The following is a 15,516-nucleotide window of genomic DNA, read 5'->3' as shown; positions in this document are numbered from 1 at the left end:
CCTTCTTTTTAGTCTTGTCTTGGCCGAAAATTTCATGAAGGTATCCTAGGTTTTTAGGCAACCAAATCTCATAGAAAATACACAAGCTATTGTACCACAGGTGAGGGAAACTTACATCCTTTCGCTTGTGATTTTTCTTAAGGAAAAAGGTATCCTAAGTGCCAAGGAAGGAGAGAGCTTCTTCTTCTTGCACCTCCTTTTGCTTCTCTTGCTTGGAAGGGATAGATCTTGAAGGTTTCTTCTCGAAATTTAGTTTTCTTGGAGAGGAACTTAGCTTAGCTTTTGGAATAAGGAGAGGGAGGGGCTCTTGGTTTCGGTTTAGAATGAAGAAGGAGAAGGAAGGAGGAAGAAAAAAGAATTTAATCTCTTGTTTTTCTTCTCCCAATCAATTTATTCCTTTGCAAATGAAACATGTCTTCATTCATTCCCTCAACTCCTCTTTTCCCTCATTCCTTTAATTTCCATGAAAATAGAGAGAGGGAGGGAAGTAGGCAATTTATCTTTTGCTTGCTTCTTCTCTTAACCAAGAGGAAGAGGAAGTAAGCAACTTGGTTTTCTCTTGCTCTTTTGCTTAGTTTTCTTTTATTTTCTTCTCACCTTTAACCAAATTTTCATTCCTTTCTATCTATATATTATTCATTATTCTAGTGGTTATCATACATCAATTTATCTCTATTATTTGTGGGAGGTTCAAGGTTCAATCCTTGACCTCACCACTTCTTATTCTATTTTGGTTTCTATTTTCCCTTTTCTTTTATTCTTTTTATTTCTATGCTCTAAAGAAAAATAATACCCATATACTTATCTTATAATTTCGTGGGTGTTACACGTCATCATTGACCACTTAATGCCAACTCACAAGTGAGGTGGCAAATAGTCAAGTCAAACTTGACTCTTCCTCTTCCTATCAAGTCAAGTCAAACTTGACTTAATCTCTCTCATGGTTGATCTAATCCAACCATTTAATTCAAGCCAATTTAATATAATGAATCTAATTCATTTAATTAAATTGATTCAATGAGTCATAATCTAAATTAGACTCATTGAACACATGAATCAACTTGAGTCCAACTCAATTAGCCCAATTAGGATTACTCTTAATCCAATTTGATTCATCAAATGAATCTAATCCTCTTGGTTCATCATATGAACCTAATCTACATCTAATTATCCTTTGTATGTGACCCTATAGGTTCTTGTAACGTTGGCAATGCCCCTAATCCCATTTAGGAGCATAAGTAATGAGCGGTATCTAGCAACACATCATTACTACCCAAGTTACAAGAATGTTAAGATCCAACATCACCTTGTGACTACTAATTGTGACTCCTCACAATATATGACAAGTGTCTTCTATCCTAGACATCTAGATTGATCAATGTGAGGCATAGAACGTGTCATCCTCTGACCAATCTAAATCTTGAACTCCAAATAGACTCACTCAATCAAATGAGCTCAATATCTCATATTGATACATTTGGACATGGCCATGTACTTAGTGGTCTCACTCTATCAAGAATGTCGATGTCTCTCCCGTCATATAGGAGGGATAGATCCCATCTACATCACTCACATCCCTCTGCATAATTCGTTACATACCCAGCAATCGCCTTTATACTCCACCCAGTTACGGGTGACGTTTGACGAAACCAAAGTACATAACTCCTTATGTAGGGAACTATGGTGACTTCAGGTCTAAGGACTAGTAGTCATACTAATAGCCACATGAGAAAGTATATGACACATATAACGATCCATGATACTTTCTCATGGCGGGTCATTCAGTATACATTCTCCAATGCATACCCATGTGTCAACTTGATATATCTATATCCATGACTTGTGAGATCAAGTCATCGAGTTGACCTACATGCTAGTCTCATCACATTAAGATTGTCCCTGAATGTTAATACTCGACTAGGAATGATTAAGAGTAGTGTTCCCTATATCATCTCACTATCGGTTCAACTAACCGATTGATATAGGTAAGAACCCTCTACTCAAGGACGCTATTATACTTAGTTTATTTGGCACCAATACAAGTAAGTATAATAACAAAAAAACCAATGCCTTTATTTATATAAGAATATGATAAAACAAGTCCATAATACAATCATGAAATGATTGGCTCTAGGGCTCTAACTAACAATTAGATCCATCGAACACATGAATCAAATCGAGTCCAACTCAATTAGTTTAATTTGGATTACTTTTAATCCAATTTGGTTCATCACATGAACCTAATCCTCTAAGTTCATCATATGAACCTAATCTCCATCTAATTGCCCTTTGTGTGTGATCCTATAGGTTCTTGTAACGTTGGCTATACTCCTAAACTCATCTAGAAGCATAAGTAATGAGCGGTATCTAGCAACACATCATTACTACCCAAGTTACAAGAATGTTGAGATCTAACATCACCTTGTGACTACTAATTGTGACTCTTCACAATATGTGGCATTGTCCTTCTATCCTTGACATCTAGATTGATTAACTTTAGTCATAGACCGTGTCATCCTCTAATCAATCTAAATCTTGAACTCCAAGTAGACTCACTATAATCAAGTGAGCTTAATATTTCATATTGACTCATTTGGGCATGACCATGCACTTAATGGTCTCACTATATCAAGAATAATGATGTCACTCCCGTCATATAGGAGGGATAGATCCCATCTACATCACTCACATCTCTCCGCATAATTTGTTACATACCCAGTAATCGCCTTTATAGTCCACCCAGTTACGGGTGACGTTTGACGAAGCCAAAGTATGCAACTCCTTATGTAGGGAACCATGGTGACTTCAAGTCCAAGGACTAATAGTCATACTAATAGCCACATGAGAAAGTGTATGACACTCATATAACGATCCATGATACTTTCTCATGGCGGGTCATTCAGTATATATTCTCCAATGCATATCCATGTATCAACTTGATATCTCTATATCCATGACTTGTGAGATCAAGTCATCGAGTTGACCTACATGCTAGTCTCGTCGCATCAACATTGTCCTTGAATGTTAATACTTGACTAGGAATGATTAAGAGTAGTGTTCCCTATATCATCTCACTATCGATTCAACCAATCGGTTGATATAGGTAAGAACCTTCTACTCAAGGACGCTATTATACTTAGTTATTTGGCACCAATACAAGCAAGTATAATAACCATAAACAAATGCCTTTATATATATAAGAATATGATACGATGAGTTCATACAACAATCATCAAATGATTGGCTCTAGGGCTCTAACTAACAAATATCGATTACGAAAAATTCTTCGATAAGAGTTAAACGCAGCGGAAAACTTAAGCAATGCTAACACAGACCAATTTTACTTGGTTCGGAGCCTGTGTCGACTCCTACTCCAAGGCCCGCACTCTTTGAGTGCTTTCGGTGGGCAATCACTAGCAATTCGAAATTTATTACAAACTACGTACAGGAAATGCTAATGAAACTAAAAGAAATATCGACAAAGGAATAAATTGAAAAGGAGAATTGTGTTGTTGGAACTTCATTAGTATCGTAGGAGCACAGAGCAAGTAGTAGAAGATCTTCTTTTTAGTTGTTGTTTTGAGCTCCACCCCTGACCCTCCTTTTATATGAGGCTCGGGGCACCCCGGATCCCTTTTGAGCGCCCTCGTGAGACGTGACAGGTCCAACCAGCAAGCTCCACGTGGCGACGACGTGATAGGATAAAAGTTGCCTCTCGGGCGCCCGGATCCCTTCCGGGCGCCTGGACCACCTTTCTCCAGAACAGGTCCTTCTCCTGCAAGACAAGGTTAGTCCGAGGCAAATATAATGAATTTCCTGCAAAACAAAGTGTTAGCACAGTTTATAAGTTCAACATAAAAAGTATGACTTAGATTCCGTCTTTCCGAGACCAGAATCTAGTCATGATCTCGACTTAGATATCCGAAATGGATATAAGCCAGATCGACGCCTAATGTTCCCTTCTTGGGAACGCGTCCTCACAGTCACTCCCTTCCAGTGACTTACCTTTACTCACCTGCCAGACGTCCGGTCAGCCCATCGACCCGTCTGGACTTCTCGCTAGCTATCTGGTCAGCCCGTCGACCTAGCTGGACTTCGTGCCAAATGTTCAGTCAGCCCTTCGACCCATTTGGACTTCGTACCAAGCGTCCGGTCAGCCCGTCGACCCGCTTGGACTTCTCGCCAAGCGTCCGGTCAGCCCGTCGACCCGCTTGGACTTCGTGCCAGACATCCGGTCAGCCCATCGACCTGTCTGGTTTTAGCCTGCACACTCGTTCAGAGTGTTACAAACCTAACTTAACCTGATTTGTCATTCATCAAAACCTGAGTTAGACCGTTAGTGCTAACCGTACCAACACTATGAACATAATTAGCGTATATGCACCACGAGTAGGATTAGATGAAGCTACCAAATCAAGATGTTGGGGGGACTTAGATGAAATATTATAAAATATTCCACCAAATGAAATGATTTTAATAGGAGGTGATCTAAATGGGCATGTCGGAGTGAAAAGTGAGGAATATGTGAGAGTACATGGGAGTTATGGGTTTGGAATGAGTAATGAGGAAGGGAAAACTATATTAGATTTTGCGATAGCATATGACCTTATATTAGCTAATACATTTTTTAATAAAAGAGAAGAACACTTAGTCACATTCAAAAGTGGGAATAATAAATCGTAAATTGACTTTCTTATGGTTAGGAAGAATGATAGAAAAATTTGTAAAGATTGCAAAGTCATCCCTGGAGAAAGCTTAACTACTCAAGATAGGGTAGTAGTGTTGGATATACGCCTCAAACATAGTATCAATAGAAAGAAAATATATACAATTCATAGAATTAAGTAGTGGAAGTTAAAGGATGGGAAGCAAAATATATTTAAGGAGAAGGTAGAAATACAAGCATTAGCTGAAATATACGATGACTCTAATACAACATGGGATAAGATGGTATCAAAGTTGAAAATAGTAGTTAAGAGTGTACTCGGTGAGTCAAAGGGATATGCACCACTAAGTAAAGAATCTTGATGGTGGAATGAGAAAGTACAAGAGAAAGTAAAGGAAAAACGAATAGCTTATAAGGAATTATATATTTGTAAGAACGAGGAAAATTTAAAAAAATATACAATAGCCAAGAAAGAAGCTAAGAAAGTAGTGAGTGAAGCAAAAAATGAAACTTTTGAACGGTTATATAAAAAATTGGATACAAAAGAAGGGGAAAGAGACATTTATAGAATAGCTAAAGTGAGAGAAAGGAAAACAAGATATCTTAGCCAAATAAAATGTATGAAAGATGAATGTAATAGGGTATTAGTAAACGATAGAGAAATAAAAGAGCGGTGGAAGAGGTATTTTCATCAACATTTTAATGAAGGTTTAGGTGACCAACTTAACTTAGGTAATTTAATTAGGTCAAATGAGCATAGAAATTTTAATTTTTATCGTAGAATTCAAACTTCAGAAGTAAAACAAACTTTAAATGAGATGCACAATGGAAAAGCCGTTGGACTAGATGATATTCCGATAGAGGTATGGAAGTGCTTAGGGAAACAAGGTATTCAATAACTTACAAAATTATTTAACATGATATTGAAAACGAAAAAAAATGTCTGATCAATGGAGGATAAGTACTCTAGTTCCCTTATATAAGAATAAGGGAGACATATAAAATTGTGCAAACTATAGGGGTATTAAACTAATGAGTTACTATGAAACTTTGGGAAAAAGTAATAGAAAAAAAGATTAAGGAAGAAGACCACAATGATAAAAAATCAATTTGGGTTCATGCTTAGAAGGGCGACAATAGAAGCTATACATCTTCTTAGACAATTAATTGAAAAATATCGGGAGCAAAAACAAGATCTACACATAGTATTTATTGACTTAGAAAAAGCTTATGATAGAGTTCCAAGAGAAATTATATGGAAAATTTTAGAAAAAAGAGGTGTTAGCGTAACATATATTGAACTTATTAAGGATATGTATGAGGATGTAACGACCAGAGTAAAGACTTCAGGCGGAGTAACTGAAACATTTCCAATAAAGATAGGGTTACATCAAGGATCAGCTCTAAGTCCCTATATTTTTACACTAATTATGGATGAACTCACTGTGCACATTCAAGACACAGTACCGTGGTGCATGTTGTTTGCAGATGATATTATTTTGATAGATGAGACACGTGAAGGAGTAAATACTAAGCTAGAATCTTGGAGGGAAACACTAGAAGGTAAAGGTTTTAAGCTTAGTAGATTAAAGACAGAATATATGGAATTTAAGTTTAGCAATATTAGAAGTAATGAAACAATTGTTAAGATAGGAGAGGACGAGTTGCCCGGAACCGAGAGATTTAAATATTTAGGATCATTTTTATAAAATGATGGAGGGATTGAGAGAGATGTCTTATATAAAATACAAGCAGGATGGGTGAAATGGAGGGGAGCGTCGAGTGGTTTATGTGATTGCAAAGTACCTCTTAAACTTAAAGGTGATAAGAACCGCACCAATAAATGTGATGGAACCCGAAACAAAGGTGGATAGAACCCCAAGAACTAAACGACAAGAGTGTGAGCCTTGACCCGTAACCAAGAATTAGCACGAACCAAGCCTACGAAGGAAAGAAACGCCACACCTAGGGGTGATAAGTTTCGATGGGTTAAACGCCACAAGAGTAGACTCGATAAGTTCAGCAAGTTCTTTCAAGAACTAAGAGAGCACACAATCTCACCAAAAACTAAGTTACTTCATACTAAGATGTCCCTCGCTTATATAATGGGAGTGAACAAGGAAAAATACAAGATAAGTACATGCACAATTAGAGTCCCAATGTTGCATGCCTCATGCAAGCTATCTAGAAACCCAAAACAAAATAAATGCATGCACAATTAGAGTCCCAAGTCGCATGCTTCATTAAACAATCTAAAATACTTAAGTCTTCATGCATGAACGAGTTCCCATGCTTCGCATGCTTATTAGCGTTCTTCCATTAAGCGCGGCCAGTCATGGATGGTTATGCCTGATTACGTGGATTAGGCCATGACTAGCAGTTGCGATTATCTTGGTTTCTCCTTGCTCATAGTCCTCCCAATGTTTTTTGATTAGCCTATTTAGTGCTTCCTTGAAACGCTTTGCCCGTAGTCTTGTAATTGGACCTTCCGGAAGTGATAACTGATCTCTCCTATCTTCAGCCCTTGGGCATACATCATTCTCCCCTTCTTGAAAAGGATTTGTCCTCAAATAATCACCTGCATCAAACGGGGATAAGTCAACAACATCAAAAGTGGAATGCACGCCATACTCACCTGGTAGTTCAAGTTTGTAGGCATTATCATTGATGCGCTCTAATACTTGAAATGGGCCGTCCCCTCAAGGTAGAAGTTTAGAACGACATTTGTCTAGAAATCACTCATTTCGGAGGTGCAACCAAACCCATTCTCCTGGTTCAAACATAATTTTCTTGCGCCCCTTGTTATCTTGTTGCATGTATTGTTGAGTTCTTTTCTCAATATTCAGTCGTGCTTGTTCATGAATCTTCTTTACGAATTCGGCCTTCTGCTTACCATCTAAGTTTATATGCTCACTTATAGCTAAAGGAATCAAATCTAATGGTGACAAGGGATTGAAACCATAAACAATTTCAAATGAAGAAAATTTAGTCGCAGAATGTATGCTCCTATTGTAAGCAAATTCAACATGAGGTAGACAATCTTCCCATATTCTCAAATTCTTATTAATGACCGCACGAAGTAAAAAGGACAAGGTTCGATTGACCACTTCAGTTTTTCCATCAGTTTGGGGGTGACAAGTAGTAAAGAACAACAATTTAGTTCCTAATTTCCCCCACAAAGTCTTCCAAAAATAACTAAAAAATTTTGCATCCCTATCAGAAACAATGGTCCTAGGCATGCCATGCAACCTAATAACCTCTTTAAAGAATAATTCAGCTATATGCGATGCATCATCGATTTTATGACATGGAATGAAATGCGCCATTTTAGAGAATCTATCTACCACAACAAAAATTGAATCTCTCCCCCTCTTGGTCCGGGGTAATCCCAAAACAAAGTCCATTGAAATATCAGTCCAAGGTTCACTAGGTATAGGCAAAGGAGTATACAAGCCATGGGGTTTCAATTTAGATTTAGCTTGTTTGCAAGTGATGCACTTCTCACAAATTCTTTCCATGTCACGTTTCATATGAAGCCAAAAGAAATGATCCTGTAAAACCTCTAAAGTCTTAGTAACGCCAAAATGACATCAATCCACCACCATGGGCTTCCCTAGTGAATAATTCACGTAATGAACACATAAGCACACGCAATCTATTTTCACGAAATAAAAACCCATCATGCCTATAGAACTTACCAAATGCAACATTATCGCATGCTTTGAACACATCAAAAAAATTAGTATCATTAGTATATCAATCCTTGATATATTCAAATCCAAGTAACATCGTATCTAAAGTGGACAGTAAAGCATACCTTCGAGATAGTGCATCAGCAACTACATTCTCTTTTCCTTGCTTATATTTGATCACATAAGGAAATGTCTAAATGAATTCTGCCCATTTAGCATGGCGTCAGTTCAACTTATGTTGGCTCTTCAAATGCTTTAGAGATTGATGATCTGTGTGAATCACGAATTTTTTGGCCATAGGTAATGTTACCATGTCTCTGTTGGTGCAATATTCCTTAGGTCAAGGTTGACTTGGTTGACTGAGCTTGAATTGGGTCAAGCTCGAGTCTTGATGTTTGGATTTCGATGTTTGACAATACATGGAGACAAGACTTGGAGATTGCAGGTGCAATTGTTCATGTGGGGAGATTGTGAAGAAGAGTCAAGTAGGTTAAGGTTGACTGGATACTTGACTGGAAAATCCTGGTGAGTGAAGCCAGGTGAAAGTCCTAACTGGGAGATTAGGCAGACTAGAAAGTCCTGGTGAGTGAAACCAGCCAGTTGTGGAAAGCCCTAGTGAGTGAAGCTAGGCAGAATAAAATCCTGGTGAGTGAAGTCAGGTGAAAGACCTAGTAAGTGAAGCTAGGCAGAAGAAAATCCTGGTAAGTGAAGCCAGGTGAAAGTCCTAGTGAGTGAAGCCAGGCACAGAAAATCCAGGTGGTTCAAGATTGATCGGACACCTGGTGGAGATAAGTCCAAGTAGGTCAAGGATGATCGGACAATTAGCACGAGGATAAAAGTCCAAATGGGTCAAAGGGATTGACCATCCACTTGGTGAGGGAGTCCTAGCAGGTCGAGGGTGACCGGATGCTAGGCATGATGTACCAACAGGTCATGGTTGACCGGATATTAGTTTAGGGGAATTTGGACTTGGTTTCGGGCAAAAACAAGGAGTTGGATCGATCAGCTGATCTATTGGGTGAGTCCCCATGACAAAGGCTTCCCCAATCGATCAGCCGATCGATTGGGGAGAATTCCCGATCGCACAGAAAGCCTCCCAATCGATCGGCCGATCGATTGGGAGCTTCCAATCGATCGGCTGATCGATTGGGAGCTGCGATTTCGCGGAATAAGCCCTGGATCGATCGACCGATCGATCCAAGCAATTCCAGAGAGAAAAGAGGCGCTCTGGATCGATCGGTTGATCAATCCAAAGCCTCCCCAATTGATTGGGAGCAATCCAATCGATTGGGATCCGACCGTTGGCGCAGATATTAGCCGTTGGTGAGCGTTTCTTCGGCACTTCTTTGATTCCACTCCATGGGCGATCACAGCAGTTCTCCACATCGATTTTCTTCACTCTCATGCCAGATCTTGAAGGTTCTTGGAAGCATTTCCAAGTCAAGAGGCGAATCTACAGCAAGAAGAAGAAGCTAGGGTTAGGGTTTATTGTGTAAACCGTGTAAGCTTTCCCTTGTATTTGCTTCTCTTTGTTTCTTGTTGTATTGAGAGTGTTGTAGGGCTTCTCTACCTTCGGTACCGAGAATGAGTGTTTTCATAGTGGAGGGTGCGTGAGTGTGTGGATCCTTGGACTAGTCACCTCTTCTTGAGGTGGATACTAAGTAAATCCCTAGAGTTAGCGTTGTGTGTTTGTTTTCTTGTATTTCCACTGCACATCATCGCAAGAGGCAAGCAACGACGAGCACTAGATCGCGAAGAGCTATTCACCCCCCCCTCTAGCTACATTTCGGTCCCAACAAGTGGTATCAGAGCGAGGCCGCTCTTCACCGGAATCATCGCCGGAAGGGGCAACAAGGCTAGAGGGTGTAGAAGTTGGAGCAAATTCTATCAAGTCAAAGACTTCATCATCAAGCTCAACTTCAAATGGAATTTGGAGATGGATTCAGATTCCACACGAGGGTGCCTCCACCATATGTATCCACGAGTTTCAATTCTTGGAAATCTAGAATCGAAAATTTTCTTATGATGGAGATAGAGCAATGGTTTGCTCTCATGGAAGGCTTCGAAGCTCCAAGAAATTCAAAAGGCAAGATCCTCAAGAAAAACAAATGGAGTCAAGCACAAATTCAAAGGTGCGAGGTGAATGACAAGGTAACCAAATTATTGGTTAACTTATTGCCAAGCACAATTCTTTGAAAAATTGGAGAATTTGAAGATGAGAAAGATTAATGGAGAAAGTTGGCCGAGATTCATGAGATCCCCTCCACTGTACAAAATAATGAAGAATCCAAAGAGGGCGACTCGGTGGATCAAGACCAAGAGGAGGAGAATTCCGAGGTTGAGAGATGCTCAACACCAGAGGAAGAAGAAGAAGATCCATCCTCAATGGAGCATGAAGATACAAACAAAGGAGTATACTCCTTATTTCATGAGCATGAGGATTCGGAAGTTAAGAGATACTCAATGTTCGAGGATGAAGAGGTAGAAGCCTCCACCTCTAGGATTGAGGGGGAGCGTTGATCATCATTGGTGGATCAAGAAGAAGCCTCTACATCCGGATCAAAAGGAGAAGAAGTCATCCCTACAAGCAAAGGTATACCAATTTCAATTGTTAATAATAAAGATCATATTATTTGCTTTGAGTGTAGGGAAAAAGGGTATTACAAGAGCAAGTGCCCTAAATTGGTCAAGAAGAAGGACCAAGTGGCACCAAAGGGCAAGGAGAAGCCCAAAGAGACCGCTCCCGGAATAAAGAAGAGCAAGGAGTGTTAGCTAGAGCCCTAGAGCCAATCATTTAATGATTGTATTTTGGACTTGTTGTATCATATTCTATATATAAATAAAGGCATTTGGTTTTTGGTTATTATACTTACATGTATTGGTGCCAAATAAACTAAGTATAACAACGTCCTTGACTAGATGGTTCTCCCCTATATCAATCGGTTAGTTGAACCGATAGTGAGATGATATAGGGAACACTACTCTTAATTATTCCTAGTCGAGTATTAACATTCAGGGACAATGTTAATGCAATAAGACTAGCATGTAGGTCAACTCGATGACTTGATCTCACAAGTCATGGATATAGAGATATCAAGTTGACACATGGGTATGCATTGGAGAATGTATACTGAATGACCCGCCATGAGAAAGTATCATGGATCGTTATATGAGTGTCATATACTTTCTCATGTGGCTATTAGTATGCCTACTAGTCCTTAGACCTGAAGTCACCATGGTTACCTACATAAGGAGTTATGTACTTTGGTTTCGTCAAACGTCACCCGTAACTGGGTGGACTATAAAGGCGATTACTGGGTATGTAACAAATTATGCGGAGGGATGTGAGTGATGTAGATGGGATCTATCCCTCCTATATGACGGGAGAGACATCGATATTCTTGATAGAGTGAGACCACGAAGTGCATGGCCATGCCCAAATTAGTCAATATAGGATATTGAGCTCATTTGATTTACTGAGTCTACTTGGAGTTCAAGATTTAGATTGGTCAGAGGATGACACGGTCTATGCCGCACATTGATCAATCTAGATGTCATGGATAGAAGGACACTTGTCATATATTGTGAGGAGTCACAATTAGTAGTCACAAGGTGATGTTGGATCTCAACATTCTTGTAACTTGGGTAGCAATGATGTATTGCTAGATGCCGCTAATTGCTTATGTTTCTAAAGGAGTTTAGAAACATTGCCAACGTTACAAGAACCTATTGGGTCACACAAAAAGAACAAGTGGATGGAGATTAGGTTCATATGATGAACCAATTGGATTAGGTTCATATGATGCACCAAAGATTGGATTCGGATTAATTAAAATTAGACTTATTGAGTTAGACTCAATTAGATTCAATTGTTGAATGAGTCTAATTTAAATTTGATTCATTGAGTCAATTTATATTAATGAATTGAGATTCATTAAATTAAAATTGACTTGAAGCAAAGGTTGGATTTAACTCATCAAGAAAGAAAATGGGTTAATTTTGACTTGACCAAATGGAAGTTGAAACATCAAGTTTGACTTGATGTATTGCCACATAATGAAGGTTGACTCATCCTACATGGCATGACTAACCTTGCCACATCATTTCTACCTCATCAAGGTGTGACACCTCATGGAGGTTACACATCTATTCCATTTAATGTGGTCGGCCACATTAAATGAGGGGAGTTACAACATGTGGCCGGCCACACTAATGTGGGTGGAGGTTTTGTTTTGTGCAATTGATGTGGATTCATTGTGGCATCTTCTTCCTTGGGTTCTTCCTCCTCCTTTGCTGCTGTTGCCGTGGATTCCAAGCAAGGTGAAGGTGAGTGAGTTGAGTTCCAAGAGAATAGGGTGGAGTAAAGGTCACAAAGGAGGGTACCTAGAGGAGTGTATGAGTTTCCTTTTACTTTCTCTCCTTTCTCCCTTTTAAATCCTACCCGAGAGCCCTAGAAAGTACTAGCACACTTGTGGTGCTCTCTTCTCCATCCTTGAGTGTTATAGAACACATCTTGTTCGTGTGGATACTTCTAGAGGATTGTCTACGTTGACAATCTCGAGATCCTGCGTACCTTGGACGAGCGGGATACGCGAAGGGCGCGCATCAAAGGTATAACCCTTTTTCCATGTAGATCTAGGAGTAGATCTAAGTAGAAACTCGTACATGTAAATTTTTGAAATCTATCCTTCGCACGAGATCCAGTGGCATGGGTGATTCGGGGTTTCCGCGACGTGAAAACGCGGTTTTCGCGGCCCGATAACCCAATAGTGGTATCAGAGCCACGTGCGAAGACGAATACGAGTTTATTTTGTATTTGATGAAAACTTTTCAGTTCTGTAATATTCTGTAAATTTATGATTTTTATAGATTTTATGGGTATTTTTATCGTAGAAGCAAAGCACAAGTGTTTCGATACTTGTAGGCTTCGACTACCGAGAAGAATTTTCCAAAACGGCCAAGTTTCGCCCCAAAACATTTTGGGACAGCGGGCTAAGGTGCTGTTAGATCGCAATGGAACCCTCGCGATGGTTAGATCGCGGGACTCGTAAAAATTGTAAAAATTATAGAAAAATTACAGAAAATTATAGAAATATATAGTTTTGAATTATATATTATTTTTGTGATAGTCATGGCCCAAAGATCCAATTCGATTGGATAATTCGTGTTGTAATTCATAATACGGCCTGCGTGCCGTGATGTGATGTGTGTGTTGTATTTTATTTTTTTTCGCGACCTGCGTGTCGTGCCTTTCTCTTTTATTCTTGTTGTAAATTAGATTTAGACTCGAATGTAACTCGAGTTTCAAAATGTAATGTAAATTTTGAGGCGGTGGAAGGTCCACTCGAGACGGAGTTACGAGGAGGGCACGAGCAACACGAGGTGGTCAAAGGAAGGAGCTTGAGAAGCTGTTGACCTTAGGTTGACCATCCGATCTTCTCATTGGCTTGAGAAGATCGTAGTAGGGCCATGACATAATCACAAAATTATTTAATTAATTACTTTTGTGTGTATGTGATGCATGCTAGTTAATTAAGTAATTAATTAGTGCCTAACGATTAGATTAGATCTAAGTCGTGCACATGATGCACCCTTCGATTAGATTAGATCTATCGAGTATATGATACGCATCATCATTTAGATTAGATCTAAATCGCGTCAACTCGTAATGCCTACCATGCCGTGATACCTACCACTACCTCGATCGCATGTTGTTGTTGAATCTGCCAAAGCAGAGCAACACATACTATCTTGGTAGGGTACGGAGGGACAATTTTGGTCCCGCCTATCAACGCATGGGTGAGTACAACTCAATTAGATTGAGTAACTAGCTAACTCAATTAGATCGAGTTTAACTATAGACATTATCCAATGGTTGGTAGATAGGTCAAAATCACGTTTATATTAACTCTTGGGCGTATTAGCCAAAGCTAACTCGAGTTTTAATATAAATGCGGATTTTGATACTATAAACAAGAGTTGCATAGAGATGTAATTGGTAATCGTTACCTACCGATCATACTAAGTCTTGGGCGTATTAGCCAAAGCTAACTTAAGGGTTAGTATGATGTGGATCATGTCCCACATGAATTATAGAATTCAGTGGGAGCATCATTTAGTTAAAGCCCTAATTAAATGATTAAGAATATGATATTTATTTATGCATTTATTTCTGTTGTAGATACCTTGACGTCGAATACGAACACCTTCTCCCTGCGATCTGTCCTTAAGAAGGACAAGCTCAACGGAGCAAATTTCCTTGACTGGTATAGGAACCTGAGAATAGTTCTCATCCAAAAACGTAAACTGTACGTTCTGGAGCTGCCCATTCCGGAGGCTCCTCCTTCCACTGCCACGCGATCAGACCGAGATGCTTACAAGAAGCATCAAGATGACGCATTAGATGTGTCCTGTCTTATGCTCGCGACCATGAACTCTGAGCTTCAGAAGCAACATGAGTTGATGGGTGCTTATGATATGGTTGAACATCTTTTTCACCTATATCAAGGAAAAGCAAGGCACTGGAAGAGGAACTCCAAAGAATACCTGGAAGATCTAAAGAAGAAGAGAAATAAGATTTCTACTTCAGGTATACATGTTATAGAAGTCAATCTATCTATTTCTACATCATGGGTATTAGATACTGGATGCGCTTCTCACATTTGTACTGATGTGCAGGCGCTGAGAAATAGTAGGGCATTGACAAAGGGCGAGGTGGACCTACGAGTAGGCAATGGAGCACGGGTTACTGCTGTTGCTGTAGGGACTTACTTTCTATCTCTGCCCTCTGGGCTTGTACTAGAGTTAGTCGATTGTTGTTATGTGCCTGCATTAACTAAGAACATTATATCAGTTTCTTGTTTGGACAAGAAAGGTTTCTCGTTTACAATAAAGAACAAATGTTGTTCCGTCTATTTAAACGATATGTTCCATTGTAGTGCACCTCTGATAAACGGACTCTATTCTAGACCTTGAGAGCCCTATCTATAACATAAATACCAAGAGGTTCAAGTCAAATGACCTGAACCAAACCTATCTCTAGCACTGTCGCTTAGGTCATATAAATGACAAGCGCTTATCCCAGCTCCATAAGGATGGTTTGCTGGACTCATTTGATTTTGAATCATATGAGATATACGAGTCATGCCTATGAGGCAA

Source organism: Zingiber officinale, chromosome 5A (genome assembly GCF_018446385.1).
Source record: "Zingiber officinale cultivar Zhangliang chromosome 5A, Zo_v1.1, whole genome shotgun sequence".
Taxonomy (NCBI): domain Eukaryota; kingdom Viridiplantae; phylum Streptophyta; class Magnoliopsida; order Zingiberales; family Zingiberaceae; genus Zingiber; species Zingiber officinale.
The sequence above is the reverse complement of the archived record's forward strand: the minus strand, read 5'-3'. Positions refer to the sequence as shown.